The sequence below is a fragment of the Mustela lutreola genome, chromosome 3 (genome assembly GCF_030435805.1).
Source record: "Mustela lutreola isolate mMusLut2 chromosome 3, mMusLut2.pri, whole genome shotgun sequence".
NCBI classification, from domain to species: Eukaryota; Metazoa; Chordata; class Mammalia; order Carnivora; family Mustelidae; genus Mustela; species Mustela lutreola.
The window spans coordinates 141,137,012-141,157,957 of NC_081292.1; the positions used below are offsets into that span (position 1 = coordinate 141,137,012).

At 39.6% G+C, this 20,946-nt stretch overlaps 1 pseudogene; it reads left to right on the plus strand.

The window, feature by feature from the left end:
* The first annotated feature begins 18,573 nt into the window (after positions 1-18,573).
* LOC131827932 (heterogeneous nuclear ribonucleoprotein D-like) lies at positions 18,574-20,162 on the plus strand (annotated as a pseudogene).
* The last annotated feature ends 784 nt before the right edge of the window (positions 20,163-20,946 follow it).

Below are 20,946 nucleotides of genomic sequence, written 5' to 3' on the forward strand. Positions count from 1 at the left end.
GTGTATCAGTTGTTTATGGCTGCAAATGATCAACTAAAAATGGGTTAAATTTACAACCTCACAAGATAAGTTTGAGAGGTGTGGCATTTGCTATTGGTTGGCTAGTTCAGTGGCTCAATGATTCATGGAGGACCTGGACTCTTCTCACATTTCCATCCTACCATCCTAGGTGCATTGGTGTCAATCCTCAAATTTGGCTAACACTCAGCGTATAGGAAGTACAGGAAACAGAGGAACTCATTAAATACCACCACATGGGAGCAGTCAGTAAAATCCAGAAGTGATCAAAGGAAATTTAAACCTGACTGGATATTTGATGATATTAAGGAATTTTTGTCAATATTTCTAGGAGTGATAAAGGTATTGTAGTTACATTTTTTAAAAGAGTCCGTATCTTTTAGAGACACATGCTGACAGACTTACAGCAGAAATGATATGATATCTGAGATTTACCTCAAATGCCTCAAAATAATCCAGGTGTGAGTAGGGAGTGAGGTGGGGGAGTGATAGGCTATGAGTAATAATAACTGGGAAGCTGGGGGATCTATAAATATGGGCTCATTTACAATTCTGTATTCTGACTTTTAATAGTATTTTTTTTAAAGATTTATTTATTTATTTGAGAGAGACAGAGAGTACAAGCAGGGGAAGAGGCAGAAGGAGATGGAGAAGCAGATTCCCTGCTGAGCTGGGAGCTCAAGGTGAGGCTTGATCCCAGGACCTGAAGATCAAGACCTCAGCCAAAGGCAGATGCTTAACCATCTGAGTCACTCAGGTGCCCCCTAGCAATTTTTATGTATTTCATTTTAAAAAAATAAAAGAAATGAGAAAAGAGTAAAAAGAAGGAAAAAGGAGGGGTCAGGTAAACAATTCTCCTAACTTAGTCAACCATTTGGACCACTGAACCTCTACTGGGCTTTCACAGTCGAGGGCAGGAACTGACTGATGGTGACATGCACCTAGGTCTACTGGGAATGGACCATCTGCCTCTTCAGAGTGGCCTTGCCAAGGATGTCTCAGAGCATGCTCACACCGGCAATCTGGAATTAAGTACTCCCACTATCTGCATTATTATTTTCAGAAAGTGGAGAAAAGCCTTCCTGACTATTCTAAACTAAGTACTCCCCCCAAAAGCAATGCCTTCCCATTGAAATAGTGTTATCAGGTCATAGAGTGTTCATTCTAGCCCATGTGGTCCTAAACAAAATATTTTTAGACAAAAATAAAATTCTAGTGATGTGTCGTTGACATTAAAGTTGGTGTCTGAAGCCTTACAGTCATATACTCATGTTCAGTAAAGATTCTGTTCATTTTGAGAAGGTATCAGTCTAATGCCCTTAGAACCAAGAAACCTACTTTTTAAGCTTCATTTGCTTGCTGTAAATGACAGCAAAACCAAATATCAAATCTCTTAACAGGTATAAGCCAGTTTTGCTCCAACAGGACTTTGTTATCTCAACCCTCCAAAAAAAAAAAAAAAAAAGCAAAACACACCCCCACACACGTACATACATACTAAACAGCACAGGCCAGTATTCAAACTTCCTTAAAAAAAAAAAAAAGAGTGTTGAAGACTTGTCCAAACTCCAGACTGCCTGTAAAAGATCCATAAGCATGGCTCCCTATAAGGCATCTAAACAATATAAGACAAAACTGTAGTCTGATACATTTAGCTATTTTCCTGGCTATATCTAAGCAGCTCCTAGACTTCTCCTTGAATCATATTAAAACCAGCTCCAAACAAAACAGAAACAAAACATGCAAAAGACAAAAAAAACTAGTTTGGCTCTCAATTCAACCAGGATGAAATAATGACCCGAGGTGGAGAAAAGTTGGGATGTGAATTGCCCAGCAAGACCCATATGGTGCTGAAGGAAATACGGTTTCTTTTCGGTATCTTTCTGCCTCCACGATCTTCTTGCTTTCTGGCTCTGTCCCTCTTCACTCTCTACCTAGGTTGTACTATGCTCATGTCCCTCTGGCTTCCCTGAACATTTCTCCATTCTGCCCTCTCTCTAAATTTTCAGTGCTCCCAAATTCAATTATAAATTCCCAAATCAAGCTTTTGATTAAACAACAGGTAATAAAACATAACTAGAAAGGTAGATTGTTCCATCCGCCTCCCCAAGCCATCTTCCATCAAAATTTGAATTCCCATACTCTCCATGTGCTGATCTAATCTAGCATCTAGGAAAGACATCCTCAGTTACCAGTTCACAGTCCAAGGGGTCTATCATCCTCATATTCTGTCTCATCAGAAGGCTCAGAGGGTACATCTTAAAGAGGAAGGTATTAAAATGCCTTCAATAGCAGAAACTAGGGAGGTGATACAGGAAAGAGAAAAGGTTTCAGGCATGCCTGATCATCCTAATTTACTTGAATGTAATAAAAACTCCCAATTAAAGGTGTAGCCTAGTAAAAGTGTTTTGGAATGAGGGTGATACCAGTTACTCAAACAAGGTACTGGTAGGTTTTGTTCTTCTTCCTTGATGAAAATTTTGTCATGGCAAAAAAAAAAAAAAAAAAAAAAAAATTCAAGCTTTACAATGTATATGACAAAGTCTATTTATCTAGACAGTTCCACAAAAGTTTTTTTCCTTCTGGATAGGCAAGGTGACCATGAATTTCCCTGTCCTCTTTTTACGCCCCGAGATAATATGGAGATATTTTAAACTATTGGACTTTCAGACAGAAATATATCTTAGAACGGTAACCTTCAAATCTAACTGATCATCAGGGGACTTTATATCTTTTTTTTTTTTTTTAAATATTTTATTTATTTATTTGACAGACAGAGATCACAAGTAGGTATATCTTTTTTTATTTGTTTTGTTGTTGTTGTTGTTTGGGGGGGGACTTTTCTTTAATAAACGTTTTCATCTCCCCTGCCCTACTGAATCAGATCTTCGGCCAGGGTGGGAGAAGGTAAGGGACCGGGGTAGGAATGTTTTCATCCTGTGCATATAATTCTAACGATCAGTCAGGTTCAGACACTACCACTGAGAGCACCAAGGTACCATTCAGTACCTTCTAAGTCATACCACTTATCTCCTCGGAACCATGGAGGAGGGGAGGAAGCCTCTGTGAGCCCTACCCTGCTTCCCACCTACCTGGCAAAGTGCATCACTTCCCTAATCTCAGAGCCCTTAATCTGGGTCACCTAACTTAAGATATTCATACTTCCGTATAAGCAATTCCTCCTACAGACAAAAAGAAAACACACTTATGAACACCCTATGTATCAAGCTCTCAGATAGCTACTTCCATTTACCAATGACAATGCCCTTTAAGGCTGACATCAGCACCATCTTGTCATTGAAGAAATGGGCTGACACTACGTGTAATTTTGCCAGGTTCTCGGTGATTAGTCACAGAGGGCGGATTAGGAATCCCATGCTGTTGGGACAGGATGGATTATGGGCATAGTCACTTGTGCCCTGTTCTTGTTTCTGGAGAGGCTTATTTGATAGAAAGAAAAGTGATATTCCCCTTCTTGCCCTCTTTGGAAGGAAACATAACCTTTTTGTTCTGAGACTCAGAATGGTCTTGTGCTCAGGTGTCAGAGCTTTAAGAATGTCTGTTTCAAAAGCTATCCTAGAAAAGGTCACAACCAAGACTTTGAGAGTTCTTGGTTCTTCAAGAAAAGAAACTGAAATTATCCTCAAAAGGGAGAAGATGGAAGGCAGTGTTTCCCAGGGAAGACAGGCCCCCACGCTGAGAAGATGGCTTCTCCAGAGGCAGAAAGGAGGTGTGGACATTTATCGCACCCAAGTGAATAGAGCAATCCAAAGTGTGCCAGGGCACCACAGCAAAGAATGTGCCACCCTCCACCAAACTAAGGTTTTAAAACCCATTTTAAAACCTGGCTCATGGGGAACCCCAGAAAGAGCAAAGGAAGTAACATTCACGTTCCACACCAGGAAAGTTTACCCCGGTGGGTCCGGGGAGTCCCGAGAATCTTCACAAGGCATTGAGCCCATGGCAGCTCTACCATCCAGAAGCGCAGGCGTCTCCTCTTCTTCCTCATACCCCACGGCTGGTACTGAGATGCGCAGAACGCTGTACTCATGTATGGAGGCCCTGGAGGGTCATGTTGGAGATCGTAGCTCTCTGTCCACAGACTGTGGTCATGTGCTCAGATTCACAGCCTACAATGCAACTGGCTCTTTATCAAAATAAAAACCAAACAGAATGAGTAAAAGAAACCAGACAGGAGAGGGCCCAAACGGTTATTGTCCATTTACACAAAGTTCAAAAACAGATTAAACTCACCCATAATGATAGTAGTTAGTACAACAATTACCTTTGGCCAGATATTGACTGCAGGTGGGCACAAGGGAACCTTCCAGAGGGCTAGAAACCTTCTGTATCCTGCTCTGTATGGTGATTATACAGGTGAGTACATATGTGAAAATTCATTGAGCTGTACACCTAAGATATGTCTACTTTACTGTTATGTAAATATTACCTCCGCAAAATAAATAAATAATACAAGCAAAGAAGCCACCAGACACAGACACTAAACAATAACCTACAAAATTCTGCTAGCTCCAGCTTGCCTATTACTGGTCACTTAGTGTCCTCTTACTGATTCAAAATTAATCTGGCTCCCTATGCTATAAATGCACACAGAATTTAAAGAGCCAAAGAAGAGCATTCAGCCCAACAGTGCTCTCCTAGGAGGAAGCCGCTGCACTGTGTAGAGATGCTGAGTTGACAGAGCCAGACTGCCCAGGTTCAAATCCCAGCTCTGCCACTTACTTAAATTCACTATTCCTCAGTTTCCTGATCTGTATAATGGGCTTCAAAATGAAAATTAAACAAGAGTAAGCCATATAAAAGCACTCAGTAAATACGCCATATTATTATATGCAAAGCCTACAGTAAGCACTTTACCAACATTATTTTCCTTGAATCCTTGCAGGAACCCTACCTGATAGATGGTATTGTGCCCCATTTTACAAGTGTAGACACTGAAGCTCACAGAAGCTAAACTTGCCTAGGTTACACAGTTGGCAATGAGCAAATCGGGTTTTGAATCTGGATCTGTCTTTTCTTTTTCTATTAAGAATTTTCCCTATGGCCCCCCTGGGTCCTCCCAACCCCTGTGCTCCATCTGCTCCCTCCTGGATTTCCCTAGAGCTAACCCATCATGAATCTCCCTTTCTACCAGTACTTGCTGCTGAGACTAGACTATATAGCCCACTCTTTGGGGAACTTTCTAGTCTTTTGGATTCTGTCTGAGCCCCAAGGACAGAATAATCAACCTACATAACAGGCAATGATTGGATCAAGATGGTGAACTGAGCTCATAAGACCATGTTCCCTTCCTCTCCAATTTTCTTACAATGAAAGAGAAAAGTGTTTTTAAAGAAGAAATCCACACAGCTCTAGTCAACGAGGATACTATTATCAGAAAATATTTGAAATATCTGGAAGATAGAAGTTAGATGAAATCAACATTGCCAAGCATGAAGCAAAATCACATCCCCAAACTGGCTGCAGATTACAAACCAAATAAATTATTAAAATGGGAATGAGAAGACAAGAGCAAATCCAGAAAGATTCCACACTCAGAGGGACATTTACAATAGTAGAGGAAAACGCTCTGTATCAACCATGAGGATAATTTACTAGAGAACTGTATCCAGAACAAGGGGCCCATTGCCTTCTTATGTCCCAAAACTGTGGCAGAAGGAAAACATCAGTAGTGTTTGGAAAACATCAGTAGTAGGAGACGGAACGGCAGGAGGAAGTGTTGGGCGGTGACAAGGTAGCTCTGCAAGGAAGGAAATGTGCCCAGCCAGCCACCAGAGTAAAACCTTCCTTACTAGAGCATCATGGCAGGGAAATAGCACAAATGTGTGGTGTACTGGTTTTCCACTGCTTCATAACAAATTTCCACAAACTTAGTGGTTCAAAACAACACAAATTCATTATTTTTACAATTCTGTACAACAGAAGTCCCAGGCTAAAATCAAGGTGTTAGCGTTCCTTTTGGGAGACGAGGGGAGAATTTATTTTTTGCACTTTCCAGCACATTCCTTAACTCATGCCCCCTTCTCTACCCTCAAAGACAGCAGTGCCGCATCTCTCTGACTCTTCTTCCATAGTCACAGGCCCTCTGATCACCTCTTCGACAGCTTCTCTACTTTATTAAGGAATCACATATTTGGACCCACCTCCATAATCCAAGATAATTTTCTTCTATCAAATTATCTAACTTAATCACATCTGCAAAATTGTTTTTGCCATGTAAGTGAACACGTTCACAGGTTTCAGGGATTAGGCCATGGGCATCTTTGGGGCCATTTTTCTGCCAACCACATGTGGTTACTGGACACCTGGCAGATGACCCTGCTTTGTGGCTTGGCAATGGGAGTACTAGTTGTTCCACCAGGAATGTGATTCCAGTAGGATACCAACAAAGGCTGGCAGCTATGACCTAACCAGACTGTTCTAGCAGAGTATCCTTGGCTGTGGCTCCTCTGGTTCCTAGTTCTTCATTTTTCCAAGCCTGATGTTCAACCCTCAGATCAATTCTGCAAGCTACTCAAGAGCCAGACAATAAGTGATCTTGCTGCATAAATTATCCAGAGCTAGTTTCTGTTACTTATAATCAAGAATTCTGACTGATAACAGACTCTTAAATACAGAGTACAAACTGGTGGTTGCCAAGGGGAGGTCAGTGGGGGATGGGTGAAATAGATGAAGGGGATTAAGAGGTACAAACTTCCAATTATGAAATAAATAAGTAATGAAGATGAAAAGCACAGCATAGGAAATATAGTCAGTAATACTGTAATAACGTTGCATGATGACTATACTTACCGTGTGGGGTATGCATTGAGTAAAGTATGGGATTGTTGAATCACTATGTTGTATACCTGAAATTAATATAATATTGTATGTTAAATATACTTCAATTAAAAAAAAGATAAGCTAAAGCAATATGTTCCTTTCTGAAGCTAGAATTTGCTTTATAATAATACATTTCTAGAGATTTGGAAGGAACAAATTCAAAGTAGTTATTAAAAAACTTTCTGGGGATGCCTGAGTGGCTCCATTGGTTGAGCATCTGACTCTTGGTTGTGGCTCAGGTCATGATCTCTGGGTCATGAGATGGGCCTCTGTGTCCGGCTCTGAGCTGGGCGTGGAGCCTACTTAAGATTCTCTCTCTCTCTTCCTCTGCCCCTTCTCACCCTGCTCGCTCTCTCAAAAAAAACAAACAAAAAGCAACTTTTTGAATGTTTCCTATAAATATAACACAAATATTATTTATTCATAACACTATATAATGACTTCTAGATTTGTAGATTTAGTTTTTAAGGCTTTTATTTATTTGAGAGAGAGAGAGGAGCACAAGTGGAGGGAGGGGGAGAGGGAGAGGGACAAGTAGACTCCCTGCTGAGTGCAGAGCCTGACGTGGGCTCCATCCCAGGACCCTGAGATCATGACCTGAGTGGAAGTTAGACACTAAACCAACTGAGCCACCCAGGTGCCCCTAGATTTGTAAACTTAAAGTGATATAATTCAATAAAGGTATTCGTGTTAAAATCATTAAACACAGAGAATAAACTGGTGGTGGCCAGAGGGAAGGTGGGTAGGGAAATGGGTGAAATAGATAAAGGGACTTAAGAGGTACAAAATTCCAGTTATGATATAAACAAATCACAGAAATAAAAAGTACAGCATAGGGCATATAGCCAACAATACTGTAATAATGTTGTATGGTAATGGTTGGTGACTACACTTATCGTGATGAGCACTGAGTAATGTATAGAATTGTCAAATCACTATGCTATACACCTGAAGCGAATATAACACTGTATGTCAATTATACTTTAATAATAAAAATAAAGTAAAATAAAAATTTGTAACCAAAAAAAAAAAAAAGAAAAAAAAATTCTTACTGATAAAAAATATTCTACCTGCCTGTTCTACACCCATTTATCTTTAAGCAAATACTTCCTGGGGACAGTCCCTACATACCTATGTAGAATTTATATCAGATCTTGCATTCAGAGGAAAGGCCTGTCAGCACACTCACACAAAAGCAGATAAAATCTAAGCCTCTTATGAATAATAATTGACCTAGTTCTTCATTTGTAAAAAAAAAAGGATAACACAGAATCACCAGACATGAAGGAAAACCAACATCATGCGAGTCAAATAGATGAAAAAAACAAAACTAAACTAAAAAAACAAACAGACCTGACTGGAAAGAAAACAAGATCAGAAAAAAATTCCACCTTAAGAAAAAGAAGGTGGTGGTTCATTTGTTATATTCAGGAATATGTGGGAATATTTTGCCTACATACTGAAAGAGCATCCAGAGAGTTAAGAGTTACTGGAAAGTAAGATTCCAGTATTAAACTGCATTCACCACTGAATCTCAGCACTTAAAATAATACCTGGACAGCAGGAATTCAACTCCCTAAAATCCTTATAGAATGATCAATGGAACCTGTACACAACATTTACCACAGTAACCATCTGCAAGTGGACAAGTCCACAGCATCTAGTACATTCCCAATGTTGGGCAACCACCTTAACTGTCGAGCGCCAGAACTTTTTTGCCACCCCAGATGGAAACCTCCATTAACCAGTCATTCCCTGTTTCCCTTTCCCCAACCTGGAAAATACTAACCTACCTTCTGACCCTATAGATATGCTTATTCTGGCTATCTCATTTAAATGGAATCCTTTTGAGTCTGGCTTCTTTCACTTAACATGTTTTCAAAGTTCAGTCATGTTGTAGCCTGTATCAGTATGTCATTCCTTTTCATAGCTCAATACTATTTCATTGAATGGGGATACTACATTTTGTTTATCTGTTTGTCTATTGGTGCACACTGGGTTGTGACACTTACACACACTATTTTCTTCCACTGCCCTCATCGTCTCCCTCCCCAGCCATCTCTATCTCAGCTGGTACCACACCACTTACCCAGTTGTTTAGGCCCCAAACCTAGGAATCCCCCTTGCTCTTCTCCTTCCCTTGGCCGCACCCCTGTAACATCCAAGCCATCAGCAAGTCCTGGTCTAGCATCCACATGCACCCTGATTTTGGTCACATTCACCACTTCTCCAGCTACCACCTAACCCAAGCTACTGTCCCTCTGATCACAACTAAATGTCTTTTTGCTTCCTTTACCTCCCCCAGTTACTTCCCCACAATAATCAAAATTACCTTTTGTAAGTATGAATAAGATCATGCCACATCAGTGCTGAAGACCCTCTATGGCTTCCCATCACAATGTAACGAAATCTGAATGTCTTACTATAAGCAACAAGGCCAGCATGATCTAATTCCTACCTACCTCTCTAAGTATCAATACTACATTCTCCAGCCATGCTGGCCTATCTCTGAGTCTCTCCCACACCAACCACTTTCCTGACCCAAGGCCTTCACACTCCCTGAGCTTCTATCTAGAACATACCTTCCTCTCAGATTTTGCTTGGCTTCCTCCTTCTCCTCATGAAAGTCACCTCTGCGGAGAGGCTTCCTCCTTCTCTCCCATGTGAACTAGAGCCCTCATCCTTAGTCTCTCTCTGATCCCTTATCTTCCTGGGTTTTTCCTTCATGCAACTTAGAACCCTATAAAATATTATTTTTCTGTTTATTGTCTGTCTCCCTCCCCCCAAGAATGTAAGCTCCAAGAAAGTAGGTATTTTGCCTTCAGCCAAATCCCAAGGGCCTAGAGCAGTACCTAAAATATATGAGGCATTCAGTAAATACTTGTTGCTTGAATAATGAATGCATTGCATTATATACACACATAGAAAGAGGACTCTGTGCTCAATAAACAGAATATCCATTCTTTTCAAACATCCTTGAACATTTACATGCATAGGCCATGAAGTGCTCTCCAACCATGTTAGTGAGAGCAGAAATTAGTGTAAGTTTTCTGGTGCATAATTTGATAATGTCTATCCAATTTAAAAATGCAAGCATCCTCTGAACCCGTACCATATATTGGCAACACTGTGATAAATCAAGTGATCCTCTATTTCTGGACTCTATTCGGTTCCATTTATCCATTGTCTATTTGATCACTTTCAAGGATGATATGGATGTTCACATGGATCTGAGGAAAGTTTCCTTTCCACAATATTGTTTTTTTCTATTGTTCTATGTCTTAGAACTGATTACTCTAAATAGCAATGGATATAGTTAAGTTTTAATACTTGGTAATATAGAAAATACTTTTGGTTGGGGCAGGAAGATTTTCACCATCTTTGGAAGAATATTCTGGGACATGGTCCTCCTGGACCTTGATGTGTGTCTGGAGGGGGGAAGTAGGATATTTTTAATCAAAGGAACAGCCACTTTGCCTTTTTATACAGCTATCAAATATTCTTCTCCCCTCCCAAAGTTCCTGAAGCTCATTGAAATGATACATGTTCGTGTTGCAAATTACTGAAAAGGTCACATATTTTGAATAGCCCTCAAGTATTAGAAATGAAATATCATATAAAACCAACTACTATTGGTTTGAGAAATTGTCACTTTGGTCCATGGTGCTGAAGCAACTGGATATCCAATGTGGAAATGTAAATGAAACCAAACTTTATTATATGGAGTGTTCTAGCACAGTAGAATTTTCTTTTTACACTATGCAAACAGGAAGAGCAGAGAGCCAAGGATCTTCTTCTGATTTGATAAAATAATTATGACAACATTTATACCACTTGGGAACATAAGCATTGACTAGAATATTAGCACCAGGGCAACAAATAAGACCATCTTAACAAGTCTTAACAAGTAAGACAGAATTACAAGTGTCATTAAAAGTTATGTTCACATTACATGGCAATAATTTCTAAAATATCTAGTATCTACAAGACTCCTTTGTTCAAATGATAATTCCAACAATAGATTTGTATTAGAGAGGACAGTATGGGCTCTAGCAATTGTGAATATTTGTGCAAGATTCAATTACATAGGAAATAAGACTGATGTCCTTGTGAGAGTTCACATTTAACACCGTATCTCACTGGATCCTTTGGCCAAGTTTTAACACGAGGAAGGTCATCTTTCCCTTTGCTGCAGCAGAAAACATCTTTTCATCTCTTGTTAGAGTTTTTAAAAAATTTGTGAAGTTCTGTATTTCCAGAGCCAGGCTCTGAAATTTCATTAGTTAGCATTAAAAGCAAAACGCAGACCTGTGTGACTTAGTTTCACTATGGAAAAATGGGTTGTTAGATTTGACTTGATACCAGTTATTTATCCTATTTATCTTCCACATCACAAAAGAACAAGCGTCAAATTGATATCAGACTTCTCTTCAGCAACCCAGGTACTAAAACGCAACTTTTATTTTTTTATTTTTTAAAGATTTTATTTATTTATTTGGCAGACAGAGATCACAAGTAGGCAGAGAAGCAAGCAGAGAGAGAGGAGAAAGCAGGCTCCCGGCTGAACAAGGAGCTCACGTGATGTGGGGCTCAATCCCAGGACCCTGGGATCATGACCTGAGCCAAAGGCAGAGGCTTAACCCACTGAGCCACCCAGGCGCCCCCACAACTTTTATTTTTAACATGGTTATAAACCAGAATATTGTACCTAGCCAAACAGAATTACGTGTGAAGATGGAAAAAAGACATTTTCAGACATTTGGAACATTTCCCTGTTATGTGCTCATTTTTTGAAAACTGCTTGAAAATATTCTGCAGCAGAACAAGGAGAAAAGAAAGGGGAAGATCAGTGACCCAGGAAACAGAGAAATAAAACAAAAGAGCAAGAAAGGGAAGTTCCAATGCAACTTGCTAGGGAGCAAGATGAAAGCAGTCATTGGGATGCCTGGGTGGCTTAGTGGGTTAAACGTCTGCCTTGGGCTCCGGTCATGATCCCAGGGTCCTGGGATTGAATCCCACATCACGTGAGCTCCTTGTTCAGCAGGAAGCCTGCTTCTCCCTCAGCCTGCTGCCCTCTGCTTGTGCGCTCACTCATGCTCTCTCTCTTTCTGGCAAATAAATAAATAAAATCTTAAAAAAAAAAAAAAAAGCACAATCAGGAGATATTGGAGGAGAATGTGATGCCCATGCCCATGAGAAAGGCCATCAGGGAAAAAATGGTGTGTGGAGGATAGGAATGATCATAAGTAATAGGGTAACTAATATCATAAAGGCAAATGATACAAGAGACTAAAAAAAAAAGGGTGGGGGGGGGCAAGTAGAAATACCAGAGAAAAAAGCCATACAATTCAAAAAAGGAAATGAAAGTACAGCCTGACCTTTGGTTCCAAAGTAAACAGAGACCTGCCCTTTGGGATGAAAATTTAGTGTTGGGGTATATACCCAACAAATAAAGTACATGTAAATTACAGAAGGCCTTCAAAGCTAGGCGCAGAGATTTAAACCCATGGTCTGGCGAGCACAGACAGCCGTAATTAGTTCTTAAGGAAAAGAATGAAGAGTTAAAGGCAGCATTTTAGTAATGTTAGCCTGGCAGTCAGTAGGCGAGGCAGGAAACTGAAGGATAAGTCTGTTGCAATTTTCCAGACGTGAAGTGAAGGAATAAACAGACAATAGAGAGGGAAAAGAGAACAGAAAGGCATCTGAGGGTGGGGATGGTCTGTGAACTGGAAAACCGGTGATAGCTTTTCATCAATACTGCTGTTTCATAACTACACACACACACACTTTTCCACCTTTTCTTTCTATTTCTCTTCCTATCTCTAAGTTAGTATTAGCCTCCTTTATGGTGGAGACAAAAGCCTGTGTTTGTTTTCTTGACACCAGCACTGGGTCCTATAACAACGGTCCCTCAGCTACTGCCTGGGATGGTGACTTTGGCTGGTGGTGGTGCTATGATGCCAAAGTTTCAATGCCTTAAGCATAGGGACATTGGAGATAAGAGTGACTTGGGGTATAAAATAATGGTGATGGAATTAGAGCTTCGGTGGGATGTCAGCTCCCACTGGGAACTGAATGAAAATACTTTTTGAAAATATTGCTGCTACCTCTTAATTGAAATGCCTTAATTTCCCCCTTCTTTAGCATCTTTTACTTAATTCCATCTATACTTATGCAAAATTAAAACCAAGCAGTATTGGGTGATCTGATTACTATCAAAGAAACTCATTTCCGAATTCTTTCAAAGCCTTTTTTGATTGAAAACAAGGAGACTTCTTTTTTTTTTTTTTTTTTTTTTTTTAGAAAGCAGGGCTATTTAAACAAACTCTGTCCTGAGAGTTCAGGCCTTCTACATCTTGTTTTGTCTTGTTTCTTAAAATTAAAAAAAAAAAAAAGAGTTATTTTCAAAGAAAGCACTAGGTGGCACTTGTGATGTATTCAATAGTTACCTCAGATTCTTTGTGGAAAACGGTTGGTGGGGGAAAAAAGGCAATAAATATTAAAACGGAAAAATCTTCATTTACAATAATGAAGATCAGTACCTTGTGATTGTGTTTACTATGTTACTATGTATGAGTAATATCTTCATGCAGTGTTTGCGTTTAAAATCTAGGCTGCACTTCCCTATAAAAACTGTAAGAGGGGAACTAACATTTCTATAACATGTGAAAACTTCACAGCACTAAAATAATAAATAAAAAAGTAAGGACTGATTTGCAGAAAGATTGACTATATGTTCCTTTAAATAGCCAATTCCTCTATTCTATTTAAAACATTTCAATTTTGGGGGTGCCTGGCTGGCTCAGTTGGTATACCATGTAATTCTTTTTTTTTTTTTTTAAAGAGACTCTGTTTATTTATTTATTTATTTAAGATTTTGTTCATTCACTTGACAGAAAGAGACCGTGAGAGAGGGAATGCAAGCAGGGGGAGTGGGAAAGGGAGAAGCAGGCTCTCCTCTGAGCAAGGAGTGCAATTCGGGACACTATCCCAGGGCCCCCTGATCATGACCAGAAACAAAGGCAGATTAATGACTGAGCCACCCAGATGTCCCTATTTTTTTTAAAGATTTTTATTTATGTATTTGAGAGAGAGAGAGTGCGCAAGCAGGAGGGAGCAGCAAAGGAAAGAGGATAAGCAGACTCTCTGCAGAGCAGGGAGCCCAATGTGGGACTTCAGCCCAAGAACCCAGGATCATGACCTGAGCTGAAGGCAGACACTTAACCAAACTGAGACAACTAAGTGCCCTGACCATGTAATTCTTGATCTTGGGGTCATGAGTTGAAGACCCACACTGGGTCTAGACCTTACTTAAAAAAAAAATTTTTTTTAAACCTAAACATTTCAACTAGTAAAAAACAAAAAAAAAAAAACAAAAAAACCAACGTATTTTATAAAATAAAGGTTTCCAAAGCCTAATATTGTATAAAGCAAAATAAATTATTAATTTTTAAAAAGACACTACAGCTTAAATTATTTTGAGCAGTATTAACAAAAGAAAAAGAAATGGAAAGCAGATGTCTCAGCATATTTTTACCATCTTTAAAGTGATAACATAATGACTTTGAACAAGTGTATTCTGTTTTCTGGCATTTGGTTAGGCAGTCCTATTTGGCAAGTTGCTTAATTATCTCATGACCCCACTTTACTATGGAGAGACTGCAAGCTCTTTTAACTGAAATACAGGTTGAGAAGGCATTATTTCAAGTAGAAAATATTATCACCAAATACCATGGCAACCGTAGCCTGTAGACCCTGTCATATTATTGCATCTTTCCTCTACCTATTGTCTGGGCGTTCACAGTAACCATTTCGTGGATTAGGTTCACTCATGGCTCCATCTCACTTTTCTATCCTTATTCTCCTTTGTCTCATTTTCACTTATTTTGAATGTATTTTTTTCTTGCCTTACCTTTGTAGGATAATTTAACACAATAAAGTCCTTTTGGAACAAGATGGGTTATAAATAAGTTAATAAAAATGCTAAAATGCTGTCTTTTTAATCGCACTAATTTGTAGGGCTGGGAAGAAATTGACATTTTGAAGGTAGTATCTCATGTAGTAGTAAACTCAGCATGTCAGAACTCAGAGCTAAATATGCAAAATTGCACCAGTACTGAAAAAAATATCAGTATCTCAGCATAACAATTGATTTCCTTTGGTTGGTAATGATAGGAATGGTTTCTGGCTAACTTAAGCGAAAAGGGACTTTAACAGAGTGCTAGCTAGGAGCTCACAGGATAGATGGGAGGCTAGAGGGCCAGTGTTGGACACAAGACAAGAATGAGAACAGCTCTTGGAGTCCAGGCAACAAGAACAATTTCCAGATCTTTTCAAGGTGCTGCTGTTCCAATGTATGCACTCCCTTTACTTCCCACCCCAGTGTACCTCTACTCAAGTTTAAAAGTTCCAAAAGTCCAGGGGAACCTGGGTGGCTCAGCCGGTAAGGCATCTGCCTTCAACTCAGGTCATGATCCCAGGATCCTGGGATTGAACCCTGTGGCCAGCTCCCTGCTCAGTGGGGAGTCTGCTTCTCCCTTTCCTTCAGCTCCTTCCCCTGCTCCTGCTCTTGCTCTGATTGTCTCTCTCTCAAATAAATAAAATCTTAGGAAAAAAAAAAAAGTTCCAAGAGTCCAGATTGCTTAATGTACTCTGGGCATTCACAGATTTCTAGTGCTAAAATCAAAGGAAACTTACTATGGAGTGAAACCATATCTTGAAAAGTTATGAAAATACAAAGAAATACAAACTTGAAAAAATAAAACATCACAAGAATCTAACTGTCTTCCCTTTTGTCTGTCACATGTGGCTCTTTAGTTGCAATGAGATGAGGTATATTAATTTATGTTCCTACCAAAACTGCCAATAGAGGGAGAGAAAAAATTCCCCAATAGGAAACTGGGTTATTCCTGGTAAGGGAAGTGATTGCTGGTTACCAAAAAGCAACCTGTGTGCACTAAACTACAAGAGTAGACTATTAGTTTCTGTATTGTACTATAAAGCCCTGATGAATAGTGTCCTTCCCAAATTCATGTCCATGCCAAACCTCAGAATGTGACCTTATTTGGAAACAGGATCACTGCAGATGTAAATAGTTGAGAATCAAGATGAACTCTTCCTGGATTAGAGCGGTCCCTAAATCCAGTGAGAATGTCCATATAAGAGGCAGAAGAAAACACACTTTCTCTGTGGGAGAAGAAACGGATGTGAAGATGGAAGCAGAGCCTGGAGTACGGGATCTGCAAGTTACAGAATGTCAAGGATTAAGCAACCACCAGAAGCTAGGAGACAGGCATGGATGGTTTCTCCTTCAGAGCTTCCAGAAGGAATCAACTCTGCCAACACTTTGATTTTGGACTTCTGGCCTCCCAAATAGTGAAAGAATACACTTCTGTTGTTTTAAACCATTTGGTTTGTGGTAATTTATTAGGGCAGCCCTGGGAAACTCACATAACCCCTAAGAACAGTTTCTTGGTACAAAACCCTAAGTGGTAATACCATGAAAGAAGGTGGTTAGTAAACGAATTTTTATGGGAATGAATAAAAGTTCTCCTTTGTTATTTCAAAAGGAAATAAATCTATGTATTATTTTGTTTATTTATTCCACAAAGAGCTACTGAATACCTCTTCTGCACTGGGCATTGCTCTAGGGGCTAGAAATACAGTGGTGAACAAATTAGGTAAACTCAACAGAGCTTGTATTTAGAGGGGAAACAGTTAAACAAATAAACAAGACATAGTCTGTTGAGTTAGGGCTATGAAGAAGGCAAAATTAGATGATGTGATCCAAAGTGACATACAGGAGGCAAGAGGCAGTATAGACTGGGTAGTCAGGCAAAGGAGCAGAGAACTAGGAGCAGAAGTATGAGAAACCAGACGTTTGTGACCTGGGAGGGAGGGAAACTATTCCAGGCAGAGGACCTGAGAGAACTGGGAGCTGAGTGATCACTGCCAAGTGAGAGGGTTTGGATGGGGAGATTTAGGCAGAGGCAGATCACAACTTTTGTTCTGAGATACGTCATGCAGGCAGAAGAGTTTAAGCTGGAGAATAACATCAGTTGATTTCAACATTTAAAGTCAGTGTCTTCACTATGTGGGCCAGAAGGAGCAAGAGCCACTTGGGAGACTATAGCATTAGGCTGGATGGAGGTAGGCAGAGCTTGGATTAGGGTATTATTGTGGGGTGCAAAGAAGTGGGTTAATTCTGGTTCTGAGATAGTATGACAGGACTAGTAAGTGCCTACTTAAGTGCCTTCGGGGCCAGCATTGCTTGAAATTCTGTAAGGGGTACAAAAAATATATTGTATTACCAAGACTCTCATATCCAGGAGTATTTCATTTGATTGAGTGGATAAGACATATACATATATTTATAAAACATATGTAGACAAAAATGCACTGTAGTGTGACAGAAACAATACATATAGGAGAGAAGGCTCCAGAGTGGGTAGAGGTAACATGGAAAACTTCATACACTTGAGATGGGCCTTCAAAGATATGTAAAGATTGAAGAAGAGCATTTCAGGTTGGATAAAGCATGAACAAATTAAAAAAAAAAAAAAAGCAGAGGTTGAATTGCAGTGTTTGAAGTGGGTGAATAAAAAATCTGATTGGATTAGAGAGTTTGTATACAGTGCATAATGCCAATTAAATTAGATCAGTAAAGTAAGGATAGAGGACAGAGGGCTTCGAAATCCAAGAGTTTAGATTTAATCTTCTAGGCCAGGGGTCGGCAAACTTTTCCTGAAAAGGCCAAATAATAAATATTTCAGGTTCTGCAGGTGATATGGTCTCTGTTAAAACTACTCAACTCTTCCACAGTAGTCTGAAAGCAGCCATAGATAATACTTTTTAAATGACTGTGGCTGTATTTCAACAAGCTTTATTTCTAAAAACAGGTGGCAGGCCAGATTTTGGTCCTTGGATTACAGCAGCAGAGCAATAAAATAAAAATGGTGTTTTACACATTTTTGAAGTAATCATGTGCAAGAGCAGGGAGCATTTCTTTGTCACTTAGCATCCATTTCCCCCATCCTCCTTCCTCAGAGTTTCCATACTTTCAGCTAAATGTTATCTTCCCTCACATGTTTAGGTAGAAGCCAGTTGAACTTCTAGCTCTAGGGATGGTTTCAGATTGGTTTAAATTGATCAGACCATCCCTAGCTCTAGGGATGGTCTCAGATTGGTTTAAATTGATCAGGTCATAAAACCCGGTTTTATGGGTGGATTTTGAGCCCAAATACCTCTGAAGAACAAATTAAAGAATATTTTGGAGCCTTTTCAGGAGATTGAAAATATTGAAGTTTCCATGATATAAAAAAAAAAAAAAAAAGAAAGAAAGAAAGAAAGAAAGAAAGAAAGAAAGAAAGAAAGAAAGAAAGAAAGAAAGAAAGAAAGAAAAAGGAAAGGGTCAGTTCATGGAGCCCACACCAGAGCCACATAGTGCATTCCATTTCTGGGGCATGGAGGGTGGTTCAGGAAAGACATCTGAGCTAAATTTTCCCAGTAACATGCAATGTATCTTTTATAGTAAAGGGGTTTCTAGAAAAGCAGCCTTCTCACTTCTCTGAAAGAACCAAGAAAAGGTCACTCTCTTCCTTTCTGGGAAGGGTAGTATAGAAACATAATACTTGGATTTCTGGATTTGATTTGTTTGGGTTTTTTTTTTTGTTTGTTTTGCTTGGCTTTTTAAGAAAAACCAAGTTTGAAGCCATGCTAACAAAACTGAAGGCAGAACAGAGAAAGGTAAAGAAACCAGGTCTTTGATGACATGGTTGGACTCCCACCTTGTCTTTTTAGTTTTATTAGCCAATACATCACTTCATTGCTTAAATCTGTCTTGAATTTTCTGTTGCTTGAGATTAAAAGTAGGAATGCCTGGGTGGCTCAGTAGGTTAAGCATCTGACTCTTGGTCTCAGCTCTGGTCTTGCTCTCAGGGTCAGGAGTTCAAGCCCCATGCTGTGCTCCACACCCAGCCTGGAGCCTTACTAAGAAAAAAAAAAAAGTATTCCACTGTCACAGAAGAAGAATATGGATGGGGAGATACTGAAAGGAGTTAGATTAGATGGAAGACTAAGCATGAAGTGGTAAGGTACAAGGTGGCAGTGAGAAGGTCATTGAAAAAAGAGAATTAATATGAGAGGCTAGCTCATTTGCTCACATTTAAATCCAGATCCACACAATGCTCTACCACCACTGCTGCCAGGACTGGATTGCACTCCAAAAGCCTCTCACACCCCACTCCCACCCTCCCATTTATAACTCTGCCACCACAGACACAAACAAGTATAGCAACATAGAGGAATTCACAGAGGGATCCAAGATCAATGCAGGCAAAAGTCAGCAGGATGATGGGTTTTGGAATTGAAAGAACACAGACTGGGCGCCTGGGTGGCTCAGTGGGTTAGGCCGCTGCCTTCAGCTCGGGTCATGATCTCAGGGTCCTGGGATCGAGTTCCGCGTCGGGCTCTCTGCTCAGCGGGGAGCCTTCTTCCCTCTCTCTCTCTCTCTCTGGCTGCCTCTCTGTCTACTTGTGATTTCTCTCTGTCAAATTAATAAAATAAAATCTTTAAAAAAAAAAAAAAAAGAAAGAACACAGACTGGATGGCAAATTGATAGACCCTAAAAGGGCCAAAGCTTTAAAAAACCCCAAAAAGGGTTTTATGAGTGGATTTTGAGCCCAAATACCTCTGAAGAACAAATTAAAGAATATTTTGGAGCCTTTTCAGGAGATTGAAAATATTGAACTTTCCATGATACAAAAAAAAAAAAAAAAAAAAAGAAAGAAAGAAAGAAAAAGGAAAGAAGAGGATTTTGTTTCATCACTAAACAGATGAAGAGCCAGTAAAGAAATTGTTAGAGTGCAGATTATTACCAAATTGGTTCTGGGAAGTGTGAAACCAAGTTGCACAACACAAAGAGGTATATAGGCAGCAAAAGCAACAACAAAAAGGAGGAAGAGGTGCCACAGCTGGTGGACCAGATGGTAGTAGGGGTTGTGGACGAAATCAGGACCAAAACTGGAACCAAGGATCTAATAACTATTATGATCAAGAATATGGAAATTACAACAGTGCCTATGGTGGGGATCAAAGCTATAGGGACTATCACGGCTATGATTATAATGGGTATAACTATGGGAACTATGGATGTGGACAGGGATATGCAGACCACAGACCACAGAGCACTTATGGCAAGGCCTCTCGAGGGGTTGGCAGTCACCAAAATAAGTGCCAACCATAGGAGGATGTTGGTGAAAACAGTGGAACTTTACTGCAGGCAGTGTGTCACCCTGACCACATCTATGTCTGGGAGTCACATGTTGCAGGCAGAGCAGAAGGCATACACCAGAAAATGCTGTCCTGTGGAGGAGACTGCTAAAGTAACCCATCTCGCAGGATGACACTGAAGATTGGTCTTCTGTTGATCTAAGACGATTATTTTGTAAAAGACTTTCTAGTGAACAAGACACAACTGTGTCCAACTGTATATGGCCATCAATTAGTCTTCTCTGTTTTTACTTTGCCTTCTGCTGTGTGATGATTTGATGTAGATTTGTTTATAAATTTCATTTGTATAAACATAGTATTTATTTGTATAACATGACTTCATGTTAAACATCAAATAAATGCTTCCTTATGTGGAAAAAAATATGTGAGGCTAAAGTATATTGATTGGACTAGAATTCCCACACAGAATAAAAGGCTAAGGGAAAAAAATTAAGGAATAGAGGAAGTGAGGAGTTTGAGCCCACTCACAAGAAAAGACATGTAAAACATAAGGCTAAAAGTTAAAGAGATATTTATTTGAATCCTCAGCCTAACCCTAGTCCCAACAGATGATATCATCCTAAAAACAGAAGATGTAAAGCAACAACTATTTAAAACCTACAAAGTGCTCACCGCAAAAGGTACAATCAGGGTCCATAAAACAGTGTGTAAAACTACAAATATTGTGAAAAGCAAAAAAAATCCGTAAAAATTGGATAAATCAATGGGAAATTTGGGGTTGTATCTTGGAATGAAAGAGTGGTCAGATTAAGAACCAAAGGCAAGAAGGGTAGGGTGACTGAATGACAAATTGGG